This window comes from Oryx dammah, unplaced genomic scaffold (assembly GCF_014754425.2).
Source record: "Oryx dammah isolate SB20612 unplaced genomic scaffold, SCBI_Odam_1.1 HiC_scaffold_22, whole genome shotgun sequence".
Classification (NCBI taxonomy): domain Eukaryota; kingdom Metazoa; phylum Chordata; class Mammalia; order Artiodactyla; family Bovidae; genus Oryx; species Oryx dammah.
The window spans coordinates 7,225,249-7,249,126 of NW_024070206.1; the positions used below are offsets into that span (position 1 = coordinate 7,225,249).

The 23,878-nt window shown below is 40.7% G+C and overlaps 1 protein-coding gene across 23 annotated transcripts in view; it reads left to right on the plus strand.

Annotated features, from left to right (window-relative positions):
- The window catches only part of TCF4 (transcription factor 4), a 388,054-nt gene that overhangs the window by 219,651 nt on the left and 144,525 nt on the right, over positions 1 to 23,878 (plus strand). The gene's annotated exons all lie outside the window — the stretch shown is intronic.

Genomic DNA, 23,878 nt, shown 5'->3' on the forward strand with positions numbered 1-23,878 from the left:
GGTTTATTTCTGTATAAATTATTTGACTGTATATGGGTTTATTTCTGGGCTCTTAATTCTATTCCATTGTTCTGTGTGTCTGTTTTAATGCCAGCACCATGCTGTTTTGATTACTATAACTTTTGTAATACATTTTGAAGTGAGGAAATAGCTTTGTTCTTTATTTTACCATACAAATTTTAGGATTAATGCCAATTTCTGTATTGATAAATGAGGGTAAAATGATTTTAAATCATCCTGGAGATCACATCAAAAACCAGGATTAATATTCAAATGAGTAGCTGCATCATTTTAAATTTCCCATGTAGTTCCTTAAATAATTTTGTCTTTAAGAGCTAAAAGTGACTTACAAGCATCATGAGAAGGAGGAGAGCTAGTAATACGTGTTCAGGAATTTTGTAGGCTAGCTAATAAACCATCTAGAGCTTGAAATGAACCACAGTGAGAGTATTTACACTATGGAAATATACCTCCCTCCCAAGAGGCTGTATCAGCATACCACTGCAAGGTTAAAGAACTAATACAATACCTGTGATATACTTGACCGATTTCTATTACTGTTGTTATTATTCACTCTTTTTCTTAAACATTAAGTTTCAGCTTTATGGAATAATAACCATGTTGAAATTGACCCTAAAGCTGAGTAAATGAAGTTTTGCACAAAGGAAACTGTGCTGCTCTTGGCTCTTGGGGAATGACTCTGCCTTTGAGGACTAGTCCTCCCCTCTTGTCCTGATCGGTTCCCTGGCTCTTCTCAAGTAGGCTTTCAGACATGTCTTCTGCTTCCCAGGGGTGCACTCCTCCTGTTCCTGGAGCTCTTTTCACCTCCTCCATCCCTGCTCCCAGTTGAGATGTTCTTATTGTCCATGAGTTGGACTCTTCCTCCACGCTGCCGAGACCCCAGTTTCTTACTCCTTTGTGCAGATACACCGTGTAATGCAGTGGTCCCCAGCCTCTTTGGGCCCAGAGATGTGTTTCATGGAAAACAATTTTTCCAAGGATTGGAGTGGGGAAGCCAACAGATTCAGGGTAATTGAAGCCTGTTACATTTTCTGTGCACTTTTTTCCTGTTATTATTACATCAGCTCCAGCTCAGACCATCAGGCATTAGATGCCAGTGGTTGGAGACCCCTGGTGTGAAGTGCCAGCTGGTCAGCAGCCTTGCTGAATTGGTAAACTGTTCTCACATGCCACATTGTGAGAATTGGGTGCGTTGCCTCCTTTCCTACTCTCTCTCCTCACTGATCTTCCCCTACGGCCACCCTCCCAAAATGCTACCTCTTAAGAAAAAGAGAAGAGCTGCCTCACACTTTTCTGTACTTATGTTTTGATATAAATAACCGTTACTGGTAAATTCAGTGAGAATTAGACTAAATATGTTATTTGAAAGAGGGAGGATCATCCAGTGAATAGGAATGAAGTAGATCAGGAATTGTTACACAACTGAGAACTTGACATCTTTTGTGAATAGAACATTGAGCTAATTTTAGTGCTAGCTAGTTTTGTAAGAGACATCTTATTTTAAGTGTTCATTCAGAGGAACTCCTTGGTTCTCAAACTCAGCTTTATTCAGAATTCTAGTTTCCTCGCATCATCTCTCTGAAATGTTCCTTCCTGCGTGTTAACCTGTTCTTGCTCATACACTTGTGTGGATAACTAAGATTTACATTAAACCTTCTTCCCAGCAGGAAAACATTGCTAGTTGTTACTGTTGTTCAGTCGCTCAGTCGTGTCTGACTCTTTGAGACTCCATGGACTGCATGCAGCACGCCAGGCTTCCCTGTCCTTCACCGTCTCCAGGAGCTTTACAATCAAACCCACGTCCATCGAGTTGGTGATGCCATCCAACCATCTCATCCTCTGTTGTCCCCTTCTCCTCCTGTTTTCAATCTTTCCCAGCATCAGGGTCTTTTCTAATGAGTTGGCTCTTTGCATCAGGTAGCCAAATTATCCGAGCTTCAGCTTCAGCATCGGTACTTCCAGTGGCTATTCAGGGTTGATTTTGTTTAGGATTGACTGGTTTGATCTCCTTGAAGTCCAAGGGACTCTCAAGCGTCTTCTCCAACAGAGTGGATAATAAATATAGTTTTCATGTATAAGAGCAGACCAGTTTGACTGGTCTACTCCAATACCTTGAGGTCAGTGTCACGATCAAGGGATTTAATGGATAGGATGTAGAGTTGTTCAGTCAGTCTTCCATTACCCAAATGTCTTGTTTGGGCAGCTTATTTAAACTTTCTCCCTATCTGTGAAATGGCATTAATATTAGCACTTCCTTTATAGGATTTTGTGAGGATTTGAATAATTTAATGGATATAAGATACTTTAAAAAGTTTGGCCCATGGAATGCACTCAATAAATCTTGTCTATTATGATTATAACACTGAAGGTCATTAGTCAAGCTACAACTTTTCTTTAACTTTTGGTAGATAAGAGTGGACAGTATCTTTGAATAAGTCATTGTTTTTAAAATCTGTGGCTCAGGTTTTCTTATGAAGCTTTTTATTTTGGTCTGACTCATAACTTTGGTAACATTAAGTACTCTTTGCAGTTTCCTGTGGAGAAGGTAGACAATTCTTTCTCCCTCTCTCTTTTAAATTCCAAAACCTGATTTCATAGGAGAAGAAAATAATGTAGCAAATAAGTATTTAATAAGTATTTGGACGATTTTTATTTCTCATCTATAAGTAAAATAAATAAATAATCTTTGGAGAGCTTACAAAGGAGCTAATGGTGGCCAGCATTTGGCTCTTTGCCCTCTTGGAGGTGATGTATTAATATCTTTTTCCACAAACTAATACCAGGTTCAACACAGTATGGGATTTCCCTTGACTACAAATGTTAGCAGCATCTATGGGATCATTTTTGTCCATAGTCGGTACCCCAAGAACACGCAGGTTTCCTCTGAAACGGATGAGAGATGTGGCGGACACATTGTTGAGTCCCACTCATTGGATGGTGATAACACAATGGCGTTTAAAGTCCTTGAAATAGTCGTGTTGGCCTGATCAGAGGCTGCAGGGCTTCAGCAGCCTCTTTGACAACTTTATGGGATATACCCCAGTGGCTGCTCCTATCAGTTACATGTAAGCATAGCTGTTTAAAATAGAGTTTGTTCCTGCTTGTGCTTGACTCTGATTCATATTTTTCTTGATAATAATAGGATTAAGTGACTCATTTTATTCCCTATTCCGAGAAAAGCATGCCCATTAGGTAGAGGGAGGCTTTAGGGATTAACCCCTTGAGTGGCTTGTTTTATGGTTATCTTCATGCTTAGTCACTATGTTGTGCCTGACTCTTTTCAAGATCCCATGGACTGTAGCCCTCCAGGCTCCTCTGTCCATGGGATTTTCCAGGCAAAAATACTGGAGTGGGCTGCCATCTCCTTCTCCAACAGGTATCCTATCATAAGGTAAGGGGAGACCAGGGCGGCAGCGGGAGTGATGGTGAGATAGTTTTGTGTTCTTAAATTGAAACAAGCTGTGCCATCTCACCAGTTTTTGGCCATCTGTCCTCAAACAAAGAAGGTGCTTAATCTTTCTTACCTCCCTTTGGGCACCCCTTTCTACATTTTTATAATGTCAAGCTCACCAAATGGATCAGAGGTTTGGAATCAATCATAGCATGTTGGTGGAGAATCACTTAATTGAAAAGTATGGGTGGTAAGATGAGATCTAAAGACTGGAGGTAGGCAGTTAACTCTGCAGGGGGAGCAGCTCTCCATCTGACAGTTTACTGACACCCAGAGTCTGCCTGGCCTTTCTTACTCAGCTTTGTTCATGGAAGGGCAGAGGTAGCGAGTCCTTGCTAAAATTCTCGCAGAAAAGCTGAACTCTTAAAAACAGTGGTTTTCCTAGCATCCATTTTAAAAAAAAAAGGCTTGACGGACTGTTTTGAGGTGAAACCTCCATGCCATGTCTCATGTTAGATGTCAGGGGTGTGTTACTGAGGCACCCCGGCGTAGTTTCCCCGCAGGCTTCAGAGATGTCTCTGCACAGGTTGAGTGGACTGGCTGTGAGATGGGAATGGGCGACGGCAAGTGAAGTCAGGGAAGGAGGGCTGGGCTGTGACACGGGAAGTGGACAAGGGGGCGCCTCAACTGAAGAGTCACATGGAAAAGTTCTGAAACTGAGTGGTTGAGAAATGGCGCCTCTTTGGGTCCTTCGCCTGGAGCAGGAAATGAGTGCCTGGCTTCCTGTCGGGGGAGAAGAGGTCAGTCTCTGGATTCTGGGCCTGCTTCTCCCCTTACTAACACTTTATATCCTGGTGACAACATCCCGACAGTCACGCCTTCTTGCAAAATCAGTGATAAAACTTCATAGCATTTTCTTTCATGTCTTTAAAAGATATTATAAAAATAACATACGAGTGCTTTCTTAAAAATTCTCATACGAGAGTATTGAGTAAAATAGAAAAGGGATAAGTGCGTTACATTTATAGATTAATTTGCACAGAATTAACTTAGTTATACTGTTGTTCAGTTGCTAAGTTGTGTCCTGCCCTTTCTTGACCCTGTGGACCCCAGGCTCCTCCATCCATGGGACTCTCCAGGCCAGAATACTGGAGTGGGTTGCCATTTCCTCCTCGAGGGGATCTTCCAGACCCAAAGATCGAACCCATGCTCCTGCATTGGCAGGCGGATTCTGAGCCACCAGGGAGGTCCAGTTATAATACAGAGACTTGCTATTTAGAAAACGACACTGTCTCCCACCACCCAATTATAAAGATTTATTTGTGTGGCTTTGGCAGAGTTTAATAATTTCAAAAAATGTCCTTGTTAATTTTATTAGTTTTTTAAACAGGATTCTTTTTCCATTACAGTTTTTAATTGGTTAACTGTTGTATAGGAAAGTTGTCTTTTTTTCTTTTTTTGGTATGTTGATCTTATAACCCATATTACAGAACTTTTTCACTAGCCTCTGATTATTTTTTTTTTTCTGTTTGTTTGCTTTTATTTTGTTTTGTTGATTAAGATTTTCTGGGAAGCAAATCATTGGCAAATATTGACAGCATTGTCTTTTAGTTTATTTCCCTTGTGCTATTATACTGGCAAAGACCCCCAGTAAATTGTTAAAAGAATAATGGGCATCAGGTGCACCTTGCCTTTTCTGACTCAAGCAGAGAAACTTCTAGTGATTCATTCATTACTAAATAGACTTCTAGCAGATTAAGAAAACTTTATTATAATCCATGACTTTTTAAGATAAATATGTCTGTGTGTGTTCAAACTAAAGCCATATAAAACTTCAAGTCAGACTAAAAGAATTCCTGATGAACCCTGCTTTTCAAGTTTATAAAAGAATTGTATGTTATATACATTTACGTCCTATTTAAATTTTTTTATAAATTGGTAAAGCAGGGTTTAATATAAAATGGAAAACAGGATTTGTCCCAGGAACTTTGTGACTAAATTCAGTGTTATCCAGGGATTTTGTTTGTTTCCTGTTCCACCTGGAGGGTAGCTTGTCATTTTCTTTGTGTTACTTTGTCTGGTTGGTAAGTTGGCATCCCACCTTTACGATGCACATGTGGAGGACATCGGGAAATTTTTCGACTTCTTTTTGTACCTTAAAATAAGCTTATGTAAGGCAGAACTTTTTACATTTGGGAGAAGTTGCCTGGAGCTGGTTCTTTGGAAGTGAATTTTTGGAATTCACTAAGTGAATTAGTGGAAACTAATTTTTCAGTTTCTAACTCTGTGTGTCGATGGGGATCATTTTTATTATCCTAGGAAGCATCTGTTTTCCAGACTTCATAATTTATTGCATAAAGTTATACATAGTTATTTTTAAGTTGAAAAGCACCTTATCAGTATCCAAGATTTATGTCCAGATATAGTTTGTAATCTTGTTAATTTGTGTTTTCTCTCTCTCTTTCTCTATTTCCTTCTCTCAGATTTACCCGAGGTTTGTCATTTTGCTGATCTTTTCAAAGAACTTTCTTTTGGTTTTATTGATAATCTACATTGTATTTCATTTTCATTTCATACATATTTTAATACCTTGTGTTTTTAGTAATACGCCTAGTTCACTTAATTTTTATTTTTATAGACTGAATATGCAATTTGGGGCCATAATTTTTCGTTTGATGCAGCTTGGGCTGCATCTCGTAGACTTTTCAGTATACTACTGTCATTTTCATTGATTTCTCTAAGTGTCATTTTAAAACTGCTTTAATACAGTGTTTTTTGTGGTTGTCATGTGACTACCATTTTGAATTTCTTACTTTATTGCATTTCAAATGGAGAAATGGCATGGATATTTCCTAATTCAGGGTGATGCAGTGAGATTTTCCTTGTGGCTTCATCTGCTATCAGTTTTTAAGCATTCCCAATGCATTTGAAAAGAATGAATATTCTGAGTTTTCTCTGTTTCCATATAGTAAACAGTCTTACTTATTTTCAGTCTACTTGCTTAAATTTCTGAGAGATTTTTTTTCTAGGCTACCGCTTTGATGATGGATTTGTCAATTTCTCATGTAGCCATACTTTTAAAATAACCCTCAAAGTATGTCATAAATAGACATTAGAGGCTCATGAATATTTACTATTTTTGGTGGCCTGGAGTTTCATCGTGTGAAACATACATGCTTTTTTTTTTTTTTTCTTTTCATTAATTTTGCCTTGAATTGACTTTCTACTGAATCATGTTGCTATCTGTGCTTTCTTCTTGTGGGTTTTATCCTGCATAAATTCTCTGTCGTTTCACTTTTCACATTCTCTTTGTTTTATTCATAGTGCCCTCTTGTACACAGAGTTTAGCTTCCCATTTCTCTAGCCAGTGTATCCACCACTTTGTCTTAATTGAGGAACACAATCTCAAAATGAGCACCGCAGAATAAGGTTACATTTATAGCTCCCTGCATCATAGTTCCATTTGTAGTGATCTTATTCTTGCCATGTTAACTTTTCTATTTCTCAAGTTTTCTTATTTAATTTCTATCCTTTGCTGGCTTGACCACCTCCCCTGGTGGCTCAGATGGTAAAGAATCTGCCTGCCTTGCAGGAGACCTGGGTTCGATCCCTAGGGTGAGAAGATCTCCTGGAGAAGGGAATGGCAACCCACTCCAGTATTCTGGCCTGGAGACTCCCATGGTGTCACAAAGAAAGTCAGACATGACTGAGCAACCAAGTCTTGGCTTGATCCCATTGCCTTTGTGTTCTTCATTGCTGCCTCTCTCCCTCACCCTAATACAAGATTTACATATTTTATTTTTTTCTCGTAAAAATTACTCTTTCAATTCACAGTTTTAAACTGTGTTTTCTGTTAAAGTCTCAAGTTGGTTATTGACTGTATATTCCCTGAACAAGATAAGAATGAATCTTAGCACATTTTTAATTCTCTGCTTTCTACTTCTGCCCGTTTCTTTTACCTTCCAATTTGAGATCAGTTTACTTCCCTCTAGATTTTTCCATTTTTATTGCATCAGCAACTACATGGACGACTCTTTTGGGTTTCCTTGTCACAGCTACTGTTTCTTGTGGACCATGCTATTTCTTTCTTTTTTTATTATTGTCTTTGTGATTAAACATTCTTCTATAATTCTTTCAGAAGTGTGGGAGCATAAATTATCACAGTTCTTGCATTTTCTATATTGTCCTGTTTTTATCAACATTTGGAATGCAATTTGGCTAATTAAGTTCTAAAGTCATTGCCCCCCTTTTCTATGTCATTTTTGCCCTGGTTTTCCCAGTAGCTCAGTACTACATTAAATTAATCACTCAGTTAATCGATTATTGCGTCAGACTCCTCTCCAGCTCCACTGATGGGCTGGCCCTGGTATTCAAGCACCCTTGACTTTGTTTCTTTGAAGTGTTCTTCTGTCAATCCATCTAATGGTATCTTTCAATATCTTTTTTTATTTTTCAGCACTTATTGGTATGTCTAGCTCTTGTAGTACACACACACACGAGCATTTAAGAGGTGTGGAGTTGGAGGGAGAGTAGAAACATATATTCAATCTGTAATCCAAATCCAGCCTCCCTACGTAGAACTTTGAAAAAAAATTTTTATTATGATATAGAACACAACATAAACTTTTACTATAAATTAGTAAGATAAACTTTGCCATCTTAATCATTTCTAGTTGTATAGTTCAGTAGTGGTTTTTTTTTTTACCTTATGGGGTAACCAGTCTCTAGAACTGTTTTGGCTTGCAAAGCTGAGCCTCTTTTCCCATGAAACAGTAATTCCTCATTCTCCCTCCTCCCCAGCACCTGGAAACCACCATTCTACTTTCTGTCTGTATGAACTTTACTATAGGTACCTATTACAAGTGGAATCATACCATATTTATCTTCTTTCTCTTAGCCTGAAGTCCTCAAGGCTCATCTATGTGGTAGCATGTGTTGGAATTTTTTTCCTTTATAAGGCTGAATAATATTCCACTGCATATAGATACCACCTTTTAAAAATTATTCATTCACTAATGGAAACACTTGGGTTGCTTTCATTTCCTGGCTGTTGTGCTATGAAAAAGATAGGTCTGCTTAGGATTGTGTACATTCTAAATGTTTTTAAATACAGTAAAGAAGAGGAACTGTTATTATCCTCGTTTTATGTTAGAAAACTGAGAAACTGTCGTTTACCCTCATTTATTTATCCATTAAGTGTTAGTAACTCAGTCATGTCCGACTCTTTGTGACCCCATGGACTGTAGCCTGCCAGGCTCTTCTGCCCTTGAGATTCTCCAGGCAAGCATACTGGAGTGGGTTGCCATTTCCATCTCCAGGGGATCTTTACCCAGGGATGTAGCTGTGGTCTCCCAAATTGCAGGCAGATTCTTTACCATCTGAGCCTCCAGGGAAGCCTGGAGTATCCATTAACCTGGTTATTAAATTTGTACTGACTATCTGCTATGTGTAAGGAGTACTAGGCGCCAAAGGCACAATGGCCCGATTTCTAGGACCTTATAGAAGGTGGAGGCAGGTGGGTAACAACATCTCCTGGGAATCCTAGTTTCAGCCTCTGGTGATCCTCAGCAGCGTGTGTGCTGGAGACCTGGGCCAGGTGCAGGAGAGAGAAAGCAGAGTCATCTCTGTATCAGAACGATGCTTGAGGAGAGGCAGCCCAGCTGGAGTGTCTCGTTTATCTGTGCTGTGCCTGTAGCTTGGACTTCTCTGGTGGCTCAGTGGGAGAGAGTCTGCCTGCTAAGGCAGGAGATGCGGGTTCAGTCCCTGGGGCAGGAAGATCCCCTGGAGAAGGAAATGGCAACCCATTCCAGTATTCTTACCTGGAGAATTCCATGGACAGAGAAGCCTGGCGAACTACAGTCCTTGGGGTCGCAGAGCTGGACACAGCTGAGCGACTAAACAACAGCAACATCTCAGCGTGTGTTGCCTGCTCTGTTCCCACCATCTACTACTGTTCCTGGCACTTTACGGAAAAAAAAAAAAAAAAAAGGGAATGAACAAATAAAGTTTTCCTGACTCCTGCTGGCAGTCTCTTTCATCTAATGGACTGCCTTGGGGGCTACCTGTAACAATGGTCTATGAGTGTCTTTTCCTCCTGCCTCCAAACTACTGCAAGAACATAAACAGTTCTCATCTCTATTCCACAAATGCAGATACTGGGGCGAGGGAAGTTAAGTTTCTTGTCTAAGGAGACTTGGATCCTGGTCTCTCTACCTCACCCTAAAGCGAGACCCTTGATGGCTCTTTGCCTGCCTCATCCAAATTATTTTGGCCTCTGTTTTCAAATTCATTCTTTCTTTCTAAACCTAATATTCCTATGGAGACCAAGTATCCGAAATTCAGAAAAGAAGTGTAACTTTCAGCCTCCTGACAAAGGTATTAAAAAGCAGAGAGTCACCAAAGTGGAGGTAAACATCACAGCTCAGAGGACCTCTGTGACACCAAAATACTGGTCAGTCATATGTGCCTGAAACTTGACGCTGCCCTTCTATGCAGCTTATTCACTTGAAATCACATCCGTCACTCAGGTTTGATTCAGGACAAGTCATGTCACTGAAAATGTTTCTATACAGTGCAAAGATTATAAGGGAAAAGGAACCGTTTCCCGGCCCCCACTCCCGGACCAACCCACGGGTTTACGCATGCTAAGTCGATTCAGTCGTGTCTGACTCTTCGTAACCCCATGTACTGTAGCCCGCCAGGCTCTTCTGTCCGTGGGACTCTCCAGGCAAGAATACTGGAGGGGGCTGCCATGTCCTCCTCCAGGGGATCTTCTCCTACCCAGGGATCAAACCCACATCTACTGCAGCTCCTTGATTGCAGGCAGATTCTTTATTGCTGAGCCACCAGGGAAGCCCCACACAGGTATACAGCATTTTGCAAAACATCTCAGATTATTCATACAAGAAAAGAACATTTGCAGTGTAGCCCTTACATGCTTACATTTTAAAAAAACTTCTTCCGCCGTGTTTATTTGCCTACCTAGTAACTGGCCTTTAGTTAATATTCCTGTTGCCTGATCCACAGTTTTTAGCTGATCTTCTTTTTCTGCAAATTGATAGATTAGATTCCTGTCTCTCAAGATTTTCTCCTCCCCGTCTTCACGTTCGGAGAGGCCTGAAGAGGTCTCTGAGTTTGCCGGACTCTTGTCATTTGGACTGCATGCGCGTTCAGAGCGCCCTCCGATCCTAATGATGGGCATAGCGAGAGGCTAGCGCTGAATGGAGAGGACTTCCTCAAGTATCAGTGAAGCTTTCTGCAGTTTTTCCTAGTTGATTGAATGCTGCACGCTAAGAACCTGAAGTTGGGATGGGGCTCGGAACTTGCTTGCTCTTGTCCTTGAGTAATGGTGCACTGCCCTGGTCAGGCTGGTTTTCCAGGACACAGGATGACCAGGACGGGACGCAAGGTCAGGGCTAGAAGCAACATGGTTGCTGTGATCCACTTCAGGGGGCCTAAAAAAAAGCTTTGATGTTCAGAGAGCTAAAAACGCATAGCTTTTTTTTCTCCTGCAGATTGACAGGTTGATGTTTGAACAGTAGCCAAATAAACCCAGTTTAGTGAACGACTGAATTTTGACTTTTATAAACACTTAATGAATACATTTTTGTCTATGTCAGCTTTTAAAAAAAATCCAGCTGTTGGCATTTGCTCACCCATACCTTTTTTTTTTTTACCTTAATGCCAAAATTAGAGTATTTAAATATTTTAGAATTTCATGGTAAGCACCTGTGCAGGTGTGAGAGCCACACAGATGCCTAGAGGAGAGCATGCGAGGCGGGCTGTCTTGTGTGTTTGCTGGGGATGTGTGTTCCCTTGTGAGGGTTGTGTGTTCTGCCTGCCTATTCTTGGACCCCAGTCACTTCCCGCTTCCACCTTGCCAAGGAACGGAGCATCAAGGCACAGGGACAGAAGGACAAAGTTGTGAACTGGTCCTCAGATCAGCTGGGACTTCTGCTTCTTTCTCTGACCAACTGATTGTCCTTTATCTAGTGTCTCCCAGGGCTTTGTGTCAGATTTAACAACTCTGTGACTCTATGGAGGTAACTGAATCTAAATCTTAGAGAAATCTATAGATACCCCAATGCCGATGTAAAGAAGGCACACTGAGTCTTAATCTCCTTTGTTACATTTAAAAACATGTAGAATTTGCTTTATTGATATGTTAAACCTCTGGAACTTTTTATTACAGAAAATTTCAAATACAGGAAAAAATGAAGAAAATTGCAAAGTGCCCTGGCATCATTAAGTTTAAACAGATGTCATCATTTCCCAATCTTTTCATATAGCATTCCTTCCACTTTATGCTTCTAAAATATTTTAAAGCAGATCCCAGATAATGTATTATTTTACCTATTAACATTTCAGGATCATCTCTAACAAATAAGTCCCCTCCTTTGCTTTTCCTAGCCACATGCTGATATTACAGTGAAACTGTCAATAATATTTTAATAGCATACTGAGATGTTCCTTCGTTGTCTTGCAAATGTCTTTTTTACAGTTGGCAGGTTTGAATTGGAATCCAAACAAGGTCTACACATTGCAAGTGGTTATTATGTCTCTTTAAGTCTTTTTAAACTCTGTAACTTCTCCCATCCTTCCTGCTTTTATTGTTGACTGAGTCATTTTTTGTGTATCATGTTCCAAATCTGGGTTTGGCTGATTGCTTCCTTGTGGTGTCATTTATCATGTTATTCTATTCTCCATGTTTCCTGTAAACTGGTAGTTGAATCTAAAGGTTTCATTGGATCTAGATTCCACTTTTCCCCGAAGGATTGTCTTATATACATCATTTTGCCTCACGTCAAGGTTTAGATAACATCTGGACATTTTCTTTCATGATGCTTATATTGATCAGTGAATTCACATGCCGCCAGCCTGCTTCCCCATCCTAAGTTTCCCATCATCTGTCACCTGTTGGTTTTAGGATCTATTGATGAGTATTTCATTGGAGGTTATAAAATACTCAAGTCCAAATTAAAGAACTTTCTTCTCTTTATTAGATCTTATTTGGAGTGTGATCATCTATAATTCATTCCTTTTGCCTATTTTTATAGCTTTTTATCATATTTTGCATTCTCTCTTCTGCCTGAATGTATAGAATGCCTTTTAAACCTAACTTATTTCACTAGGTGAATGTTTCTCCTCTGCCAACTTGTTTATTTGTTCACATTTTCTTGCATATCCGTAAATGAATCTTATGTTGCATTGTGATCTATCTTCAATGCTTAGACAGTTCTTGGAACGTGATAATGATATTTACTGAAGGAGTAACTTTTATGAGTGAAACACAGAAAGGTAGGAGCTTAAAACTTGTTTGAACTGTGAAGAGTTCTTCAAATATGTCGTCTCCCAAACTCCTTTAGCCAGGATTGGTATTTTAGGCACAGGAGTAGAAGTCGTAGGAGGCGTGTCTGTGTTGGCAAAAGGTGGGAGGATGGCAGGTAGGTTTGCGGGTATTTGAATAGGGACAGTCTGCAAATAAACAGATAAATGTAAATAGTTAAAATATGTATATATAAAAACATACATAATCACACAGCTCATAGCTGTGTGCCTACCCCAAGGCTATGGGATATGGCTATCCCAGGTTGCACTGACATTTTAGAGCTGCTGCTACTAATACTGCTAAGTCACTTAAGTCGTGTCCAACTCTGTGCGACCCCATAGAACGGCAGCCCACCAGGCTGCCCCGTCCCTGGGATTCTCCAGGCAAGAACACTGGAGTGGGTTGCCATTTCCTTCTCCAATGAAAGTGAAAAGTGAAAGTGAAGTCGCTCAGTAGTGTCCGACTCTTAGCGACCCCATGGACTGCAGCCTACCAGGCTCCTCCGCCCATGGGATTTTCCAGGCAAGAGTACTGGAGTGGGGTGCCATTGCCTTCTCCGAATTTTAGAGCTGTATGCTTAAAAAAAAAAAAAAACTTCAGGAAGCTTGGCTGTGAATATGGAACATCCATTTTAGAGCAAAGATCATGTCAGGTCCTGAGGGAAGTGGATCTTTTTCTCTATGACATGAGTGAAACCTGGATGGTTAAACTGTTTTTTATTTGGGAGTGCATAAAACTTGCTTCAGATATCTGTAAAAATTAAATATGTCCCTTTAGGTAAAAGTGAAAGTGTTAGTTGCTCAGTTGTATCCGCTCAGTCCCCACGAACTGTAGCCTGCCGTGCTCCTCTGTCCATGGGTTTCTCTAGGCAAGAATACCAGGGTGGGTTGCCATTTCTTTCTACAGGGGATCTTCCCAACTCAGGGATCAAACCTGGGTCTCCTGCATTGCAGGTGGATTCTTTACCATCTGAGCCAGTTAAGTAGTTAATAAAACAACCAAAACTGTTACAGATATGATTAGTAGTACTGAGTGACTTTCCTTTCACTTTTCACTTTCCTGCATTGGAGAAGGAAATGACAACCCACTCCAGTGTTCTTGCCTGGAGAATCCCAGGGACAGGGGAGCCTGGTGGGCTGCTGTCTATGGGGTCACACAGAGTCAGACACGACTGAAGTGACTTACCAGCAGCGGTAGTCCTGAACATGATAATGTTCTCCAAGAAAAATAAAACTAGCACATAGCAAACAATGAGTAAAGATCTGTACTGTGTCCGTGTAAGAAATGGGACCATGTTCAGGTCCTTATGCTTAATTAACTTGAGCAGGCTAGGTGTGCATATTCTCATGGTAGTGAAAGCCACTTACTTTAAACAGGCTTAGGTGTTGACGGTGAGCCCCCAAAGTAATTATAAGATAATCGCTGTAATAATTTTTTTCAAACCATACCTCAGGCAGTTTAAAGGAACTTTTGTTGGCCGCAGTTCCTTAATTAGAACCCTGGGAGTCATAGATGATGTCTCAGAGTTCAGAAATTCTTTGCATTTTAGGAAGTTAATATGGTACATGTAACATTTACTGTGTAACCTGCCATGGATTCTAGTGCAACATTCAGTAATGACATAGATGATTATTTCTATAGCAAACGCATGAGTGGTCAGAGATAGTAGGATTAAAAAAAAAAAAAAAAGGATCATAGAATGTCTTCACGTGAATTCAGGTCGCAAAACTATAGAATGTTCCAGAACTTTTGAAATATCAGAATTGAAGACAAGGGATTGTGGACCTGTAAATGACAATAAGTAAATAAATGGGGTCAATATCTACCTTTTCTGGAGGGAAAAAGTAAAAGCCAGACAACACATCCAGGAAAAATCATTGTTAAAGGATTTTAAGCCCATCGTATAAATGACTTGCTTCTTTCAGTTTACGTAAGATTTAGAAATTTAAAATAAAGAAGGTCTATCTATGTGGCTTAAAAAAAAAAAAACTGGTTTAAATAATTTTAGATGTAGCACCTCCCATCTAAAAAAGCTTAGACCTTCAGCCTGTTTGTCTCTGAACACCTGCTTAGCTGAAAGGCCTGCTGTTACTGGGGGAGCCCCAGAGAGCTAACTTCTGTGTGAGAAAAACAGCCCTTCTCAGTGCCTTTTGCTGCTGTGCTTCATGAAGTCCATGGCACTCTGAGGTGGTTCTCGGATGTGTGTGTGCTGAGTCGCTCCAGCTGTGTCCGACTCTTTGCAACCCCATGGACTGTAGCCTGCCAGGCTCCTCTGTCCATGGGATTCCCCAGGCAAGAACACTGGAATGAGTTGCTGTGCCCTCCTCCAGGGGTTCTTCCCGACCCAGGGATTGAGCCCACGTCTCTGGTGTCTCCTGCATGGGCAGGTGGGTTCTTCCCACTGAGCCAGCTGGGAAGCCCAGGGTGGCCCTTGCTGTTCTACACCTCCATGGGAAGTGCTTCAGGTGCTCTGAAGGAGCAACGCTAGAAAAGTGGGAGATTCTGCACATTTGCTAATTGCAGGCTCTTCTCTAGATTTTGGTCATAAGCCTTAGTAAATTATAAAAAATGTCCTAACTGACAAGGAAAATGAAACTTGATTTAGCTTTCATTGAAAACCACTCATATGATCTTGTCCCTTCCGTACTGACACTGAAAGGTTTGTTTTCAGTATTTTCTACAGAAAGCTCTCAAATATCTATCTGATAAACCTCCATGGAAGCTTTCACCCGAACTGTGGATGCAAGGAAATAATCAGATTATTCTTTATCTTGCTGTAAACAAAGTTCAAAAAAGATTTCTGAAATGCAGATAATCTTGATCCTGCCTTTTCCTGCTACCTAGAATTATTTTGCAGAGCCCTGTGAAGTTGCTCAAGCATGTTATTTATAACATTTGTAAGGACTAGAGTTTGCCAAAATACTCTAATAAACATCATGATTTGACTAAAGAATTATGGAGAAATTGTGGAGAATGGTTAAACCTGCAGATACTTTTTAGAATAACTGATCATACACAGTAGGTGCTACTTTTTAAAAACAACTTTTGCTTCAAATGTAAATGCACTGCCACTGCGTCATTCCATACGCATTCATTTATTTAACAGAACTACTGCTGGTTTTTTCTGAATGTTCATAAACCAAAAGTTGCCTTGGACATCTATGTCCACATATTTTTGTACACTTGTCCAATTATATCCTTAGGGTAAAATTCTAAAATTGAAATTTCAAAGTCATGTGCTTTTAAAATCTTGCTGTATGTTTTAAATTGCCTTCCAGAGAGTTTCTACCAATTTACATTCTCATTAACTATATATAAAAGTGAACTTCCTCACTGGCAGCTGAAAATTTGTCTTATTGTAATTTGCCAAATATCTTTTCATATTTATTGCCAAATTTCAAATTTATTCTTTCTGTAAAAGAATGGTTCATATTTGCCAACTGATTTCATTTTGTTCTTAATACTATCTATGAGCTTTTTATTTACTAAGAGTCTTTATTTGTCCTTTGAACTATTTGTTGCAAAGATTTTCCAGGTTTTTGTTTTTTTTAACATCCAGTTTTTCTATACCTAATGTCATAGCTAGCAAACGTCTTCTCTATTTTAACATTTTTAAAGTTTTTATTCTGCTGCTTTTATGTTTTATCCTTTGCATTGAAATACTTGGAAAGTATAAAGCAAAGACCTACCTAATTTTTTTCTTTGTCAAATGCTGGAGAAATTTTTGGTACCATGTATTGAATGCTTCTTTCTTTGTTGATTTTTAAATGGCACATTTATCATAAACTGTCCATACGTTTTTCCTCATTGCTGTGCCTGTCCTTTTGGCAGCAGTACCAAATTGTTTAAAAATATATGTGTATATGTATATATAGTCGGTTGTCTGAACTTACTTCTTTGTAAAAGTTTTCTTAGTTCTAATAATGATGCATTTATTTTTCCAGATGAAATTTAGAATCATTTTAGAATACTGTCTCCTCCCTCCTCCCCCACCACCATTTCTTCTCTACTGAGCAGTTTGTTTGGATTTGCATTACAGTCCAGTTTCATTTTGAGTCATCAGATGACTTTTATGCATGTACTTTTCTGTGAAGTATTTGTGTGAAATGAATAAGATATTTGGTTCCTTGAAAAATTGTTATACGAGATGATCTTGGTCTTTAAGATATGTTTGTACTGCTGAATCATGTCATGATTTTTGTGAAACTGGCTTGTGAACTAGTTCAGATAGTGTCATATGCTGAATATCTAAATATATTTCTAATGAAGAATTATGAGAAACCATAATAAAATAGACACCAGTTCTGCATCCTTGGAGAGAAAATGGAATAAAGCTGGATATAAATGCTCTATAATTACTATCAGGAAGTTTAAAAATTGCAGCCCTGTTCTAATTCTGTGAAGTTTGTTGGTTGCTTAGTGTTAAAATATCCTTTTTTTCTCATGACGATTTCAGGCTGTTTTTGAAGTGGGATGTGTCAATGTTGACTAAACTGAAGAAGTGGAGACTGGTTAGTTTATCTAAAGAAGAGCGTGCGGCACAAGTGAGATTTGAATGGGGTTTTGAAAGAGACGAGTGGCTGTTCCAGTGGAGAAGCGTTAGCATGGCTCAGAGGTCAGGGCCAAGGAGCCATGTTCTTGAACAGACCTAAAACTCTGGACGGAGAAGGCAATGGCACCCCACTCCAGTAGTCTTGCCTGGAAAATCCCAGGGACGGAGGAGCCTGGTGGGCTGCAGTCCATGGGGTTGCTAAGAGTCGGACACGAATGAGCGACTTCACTTTCACTTTTCACTTTCATGCATTGGAGAAGGAAATGGCAACCCACTCCAGTGTTCTTGCCTGGAGAATCCCAGGGACGGGGGAGCCTGGTGGGCTGCCGTCTATAGGGTCACACAGAGTCGGACACGACTGAAGCGACTTAGCAGCAGCAAAGCTCTGGAGCTGGCAGTGACTAGAGTTGAGAAGACAAGAGGAGGCAGTGGGGAAAGACCCAGATTCCATGTGACTCTCACAATCCTTAGGCTGAGTTAAGAGGGAGATACAGATAGAGATGTGCTGTATCTCCAGTGCCTAGAACAGAGGCAACCTCGAACGGTGTGTGGAAGAGGAAAGAGGAGACTGAAAGGTAGATTGGGGCTCAGTTAGATGTGGGGGTCGTGGGATGAATATTTGAAAGCTCTGAAGGATTCTCTGCTGAAAAATAGAAATGCTCTGGGCTTTAGAAACTTCCCAGTAGTAAAAAAAAAAAAAAAATCCACCTGCCAATGCAGGAGACTCAGGTTCGATCCCTGGGTTGAGAAGATCCCCTGGAGATGGAAATGGCACCCACTCTAGTATTCTTGCCTGGAGAATCCCATGGACAGAGGAACCAGGTGGACTAGAGTCCATGGAGTCACAAAGAGTTGGACACGAGTGAGTGACTGAGCATGCATGCTTTAGAAAGCTGAATTCTGAGAGCAGTGTGTGAACATGCTGTGTGGGGCTGGGATGTGGAGAGTGAGGTGGGAAGCAGGCCTTGCAACATTGCATGACATTTTCATCATGGCAGTATAATGAAAGCTTTGAGGATGTGTCCTGTCAAAGTACTATACCTTTATCTTAGTAAATACTGGAGTGCATTGCCATTCCCTTCTCCAGGGGATCTTCCCAACCCAGGGACCAAATCTGGGTCTCTCACATCGAGGGCAGAGCCTTTACTTTCTGGGCCTCCAGGGAAGCCTCATATTAGTAAAGGAATCTGCAAACTGTGGCTTGGAGCCAATCTGGCCCACAGCCCCTTCTTACAAGTAAAGTTTTACTGGAACACAGCATCACCTGTTCAGTTATGTATAACGTATGGTTGATTTGGTGCCACAACAGCAGAGATGAGTAGTCGGAACAGAGATCACATGGCTGGCAAAGACTAGAAATATTTATTGTCTGGTCATTTAAGAATATATTTCCTGATCTTTGTCTTGGAATATTGTTCTTAATAGTTAGTGTTGCCAATCTGGAAAATTAATATGATTAGCAGAGCTCACACAAATTGTTGGGCACAGATAGTCTGAAAGACGGGCAAGTGAAAGTGTTAGTCACTCAGTCCCGTCTGACTCTTTGTGACCCCATGGATTGTAGCCCGCCAAGCTCCTCTGTCCATGGAATTCTCCAGGCAAGAATACTGGAGTGGGTTGCCATTTCCTTCTCCAGCATGGATAGTCTAAGAAAGATTAGTTAGGTCATGTACTTTCTATGAAGAAATATACCAAAACATTGTTTCATGTTGAAGCCCAGGTCTTCAGTCACTGCCTTGATTGTCTTATTTTTGTTTCTAGTTCTGCCTCCATTTCTATGGTCATTTTCATTTCCACCGGCTACATTGAACATCTACTCACTTCTGATCCTGTCTGACCTCTCCTACTATCCGTAGTCAAGAAATCAGAATACCAGTGCTGAATGTCATGTCTAGATATACTTGCTACTCAGGAAGAGGAATTTCTCAGCCAGCTGTTTTAAGTTCTCCCAGCCTGTTGCCTGTGTACATTCCCCGAGTACCTGTCCTCTTCACAACTCTCCCAGTCCATGCCTCTTTTTCTCTGTGTCAAATTCCCGTCTCCTATAGAGTCTTTTCTACTGGAGCCCTGTGGCGTCGCGGAATCTCTAACTCGTGGAGGCACCTGCATTATTCTAGCTCTTCTGATTTCCTTCTAGAATCTGGCCTGAGGGGTCAACTATTTGACAGCTCGCCATATTTAAGGAAGTCCCGCCATTTTCCAGGGGCTTCCCAGGTGGCCAAGTGGTAAAGAATCTGCTTGCCAATGGAGGAGATTTAGATTTGATCCCTGGGTCGGGAAGGTCCCCTGGAGAAGGAAATGGCAACCCACTCCACTGTTCTTGCCTGGCGAATTCCATGAGCAGAGGAGCCTGGCGGACTGCAGTCCATGGGGTCGCAGAGAGTTGGACACGACGGAGTGACCAAACAACAACAAGCCATTTTTCAACCAAATCAAATCACAGATTTTAAAAAGTGTAAACCTTCATGTGTGTGTTTAGATGAACATACAACTGATTTTTTCAGCGACTTTACAAGTTCTGACTCTTCAAATACATTTTGAAGGACTGAGAGAGTAGTTAGGAAGCATTGGAGGTTTTGTGGAAAAGCTGTGTTGAGCCCTTTGCATATTTATGGCCCTTTGCCTATTAAATTTTAGTTTTTTTATGAAGCATTCATGAGGGTGGTGGTACTCATAAAGGCAGTTCAGAGGCACAGGAGAAAAGTTAAGGACAAGACTGAACATAAAGGAGTTATATGTCTCCTAGGTTAGAGATAGAGAAGTTATCTTCATGGTGGGAACTTCTGAAGTCATGTAAGCAAAGCATGTAATAACTTGCTTTGCTTCAGCATTTAGGTAACGGATGACTCATTTAATCTGATTGACACTTACTGAGGACGTACTATGTACCCCGGCCTATTGTGCTAGATGCCAGAAACACAAAGATGATTGAGGCTCACTTTCTGCCCTTGAGGAACCCCCAGAGTGGAAGGAAGAAGTCAGATGCATAAACACTACTTGCCATTGATAATGTCACAGCAGGTGAATTTTTTCAGAGGAAGTGCGAAACCTCCAGAAGGAGGAGGCCTGAAATTCAAGAGGGAAAAAATGAGGGAAGACTGGGGAGAAAAGAAATGGCATGAAACAAAAAGGATTTGAGCCTTGTTAGAGAAAATAATTGACCACACTATGGAAATTGAAAGTAAAGACAAGAAATTAAAATCAAGATTTAAGACAAGAGGCTGTGGAAAAGCAAGGGCAGTGGGTGATCTCGGAAGAACTGAGATTTCAGTTGTTCAAGAGAGTGTGCTGTTTTATAGCCTCATCCTCCTTGTATACATATGAATGATAGGTATGTGTAAAATGTGATGTAGCCCACCAGGCTCCTCTGTCCATGGGATTCTCCAGGCAAGAATTCTGGAGTGGGTTGCCATTTCCTTCTCCAGGGGATCTTCCTGACCCAGGGATTGAACCTGTGTCTGCTGCATTGCAGGTGGATTCTTCACTGCTAAGCCACCAGGGAAGCCCTTTACAATAGGTAGTATTACAATACCAACGTTTTCCAGATGACACTGTTCAAGGTTATACAGGGGGTAAATGGCACTCACACTCAGGCCTGCCCTACAGGAATGAGTTTGGAGGAGCCTTTGGACTAAGTTTGAGAGATCAGATTTGTTGGTAAGATGAACTGAAAGGAAACAGATGGACTCTTTTTCATGATGAGGGTGAGGACAGGAGAAAGCACGTCGAACAGAGGGAGGTTGTATGTGGGGTAGAGGCCAAGCACAGGCTTTTTTTTTTTTTTTAATGTTTATTTATTTATTATTTTCGGTCGCTCTGGGTCCTTTGTGCCGTGCTGGCTTCTCTCTAGATGCGCCGAGTGTGGGCCGCCCTCTGGTGCAGTGCGCAAGCTTCTGGTGGCGGTGGCTTCTCTTGTCGCGGAGCACAGGCTCTAGGCGTGCACGCTCGGTAGTTGTGGCACACGGGCCCAGCCTTTCCTCGGCATGTGGGATCCTCCTGGAGGAGGGATTGCACCCAGGTACCCTGCATTGGCAGGCGGATTCTCAACCACTGGACCCTACCAGGGAAGCCCCAGGCGTCGGCTTTGAGGTCAAGCCTAACTGGGTTCCCATCCTGGCTCTGCCAGCCACGTGGCACATTTCCACCCCGAAAGTCGCCGGGTGTCCAGAGGAGCACCATCTTCTGGCTTGTTTGTACCTCTGTAAAGGACCTGCGGTTGTTCCTGGCTCATGGAGGCCAGTTTCGATGGCTGCTGCTGCTGCTGTCCCTGACTGCCACTCTTAGTCCATGTTCCTCCTCCTCCTTCCCCTCTTACTGCTGTTACCACGACTGTTTCTGTTGCTATTCTTATTATGTTCCTTTTTTTTTTCAAAACAACTTTTTACTGAAGTGTGGTTGGTTTACAGTGTTTTATCAGTCTCAGGTGTACAGTGAAGGGATTCAGTTATACGTATATATGTTTATCTTTTTCAGATTCTTTTCCATTGTCGGTTACTACAAGACTGAATGTAGTTGTGTGTGCTATACAGTAGGAGCTTGTTATTTATCTAATTTGCATACAGTAGTGTGTATCTGATAACCCAGACTCCTACTTTATCCCTCCTCCTCTGCTGCTGCTGCTGCTGCTGCTAAGTCGCTTCAGTCGTGTCCGACTCTGTGCGACCCCATAGACGGCAGCCCATCAGGCTGCCCCGTCCCTGGGATTCTCCAGGCAAGAACACTGGAGTGGGTTGCCATTTCCTTCTCCAATGCATGAAAGTGAAAAGTGAAAGTGAAGTCACTGAGTCGTGTCTGACTCTTCACGAACCCATGGACTGCAGCCTACCAGGCTCCTCGGTCCATGGGATTTCCCAGGCAAGAGTACTGGAGTGGGGTGCCATCACCTTCTCCCCTGACTCTGCTACTAGTACTATTATTGTTATTATTATGAGCATCAACAGTAGTAGGACTGACTAATGGAATAGATTTATGCTAACACAACAAAACAAAACCCAGAAAGATTTAAGTCCCTGATTTGATGTAGCAACAATTCATCTCTGTTCACTTCAGTATTTAGTGAGCCATTGCCAAGGCAGATCTTAGTACGAGACACGATGGGGAGTTAAAATAGGGATCAGTCATTGCCTCGGTTAACTGATATAAACTGATTTGACCTTCATGCCATATATTCCTGAAAGAGAACTTTAGGAGAGAAACTGTTAATGCACATCGGATGCAGACCCTGTTGAAGCAAGAGGCCACGTGGCGCTCTGGAAGGATAGTTAGGACTTAATTTCACGATGACTTGGAGATTTCTTTATGCATTTTCTGCTTCTCGAGATAACCTCCATTTCCCCATGTCAGGCAGTAGGCCGTCATCTTACGTACAAGATTTAGATAGTTATCAGAATATTTTAGCAAATCCCATACCGCTGGCTACTGAACTTTACATGAGCACCTATTTATGTGCTGGTTAGTAAGCAGGATGAATGGAATTCTGGCCCACGTCTTCTGGAAAATCAGACTCTAAATGAAAACTGATTTTATAGACTCTTGCTTAGAGGGGGAGGTATTTATAACAACCCTTGACATGGAACCTCCCCCGCCCAGTATGAAGAAGAATGACATCTGACAGTTGGCTCTTCTTTATTTTACTAAAATAGCAACCTGGCCAAATATACTTTTCAGCACATTTATTATAGCCACATGTTTATATTTAGAGAGAAGTGGTGCTAATTCCCTAGTATGTTAACAGGTCTTATTCAAATTTGTTCTATTTTTACTTTGGAACAAAATTGCTGAAGAGAAACATTTTAAGGCAAGTAGTGATTACAGCATCCTTATCAGATTATATATTAAATAAACTTCTGAACTGAGAAAGTGCATAAACTGAAAAGCAGGGAGTTATCTTAAATTCTATATTGTTTAGATTTCTTCAAATCCACTTATACTGTAGGTTATTCCTTGCTTTTGAGTTTTCTTTTTGCGAAACTTCTATTTTCTCACTAACAAATGTAATTCTCTTTTTAATATGTAGTAGATGACCTAAGATTTCAGGATGGAATTTCACAACCCAAAGAAATACCTCTTCACTTTATTGTATACAATAAATTATGTATTTTTTAAAATTTGAGAGGTAGTCAAACAGGTGAATGCATAAATCTTGTCAACCCTTGGGCAGTTATAATTTCCATACCAAAATGCAGGAGTTTTTTTTTACCTATTACTGTTATACATTAAGTAATAGTTACCATGGCAACCTTTGCATCATATTATAACATTTAAATATAAGGTATTGTGTTTTTATAGGAGAAGACAATACATTTGAATTTTGCGTTTTTGAATGTTTGGTAATATATAATCACTACTAAAAAGAAAAATTTTGTTCAAGGTCAAATTGAATTCTTTGTGAGTTATGCAAATTTCCAGCCCAAACCATTCATTTATTTCTTGGGATGTCATGGGGGAAGCAAAGATTGTTTTTTTAATTGTATTTGAAAAATACCGCATAATACCATTTAGTGCCTATAATTGACCTTGCAAAGGGAAAACCAAAAATTGAACTGTATTTAATGTCATTTTTTAGTGGCTAATGCAGTGGTAAGAA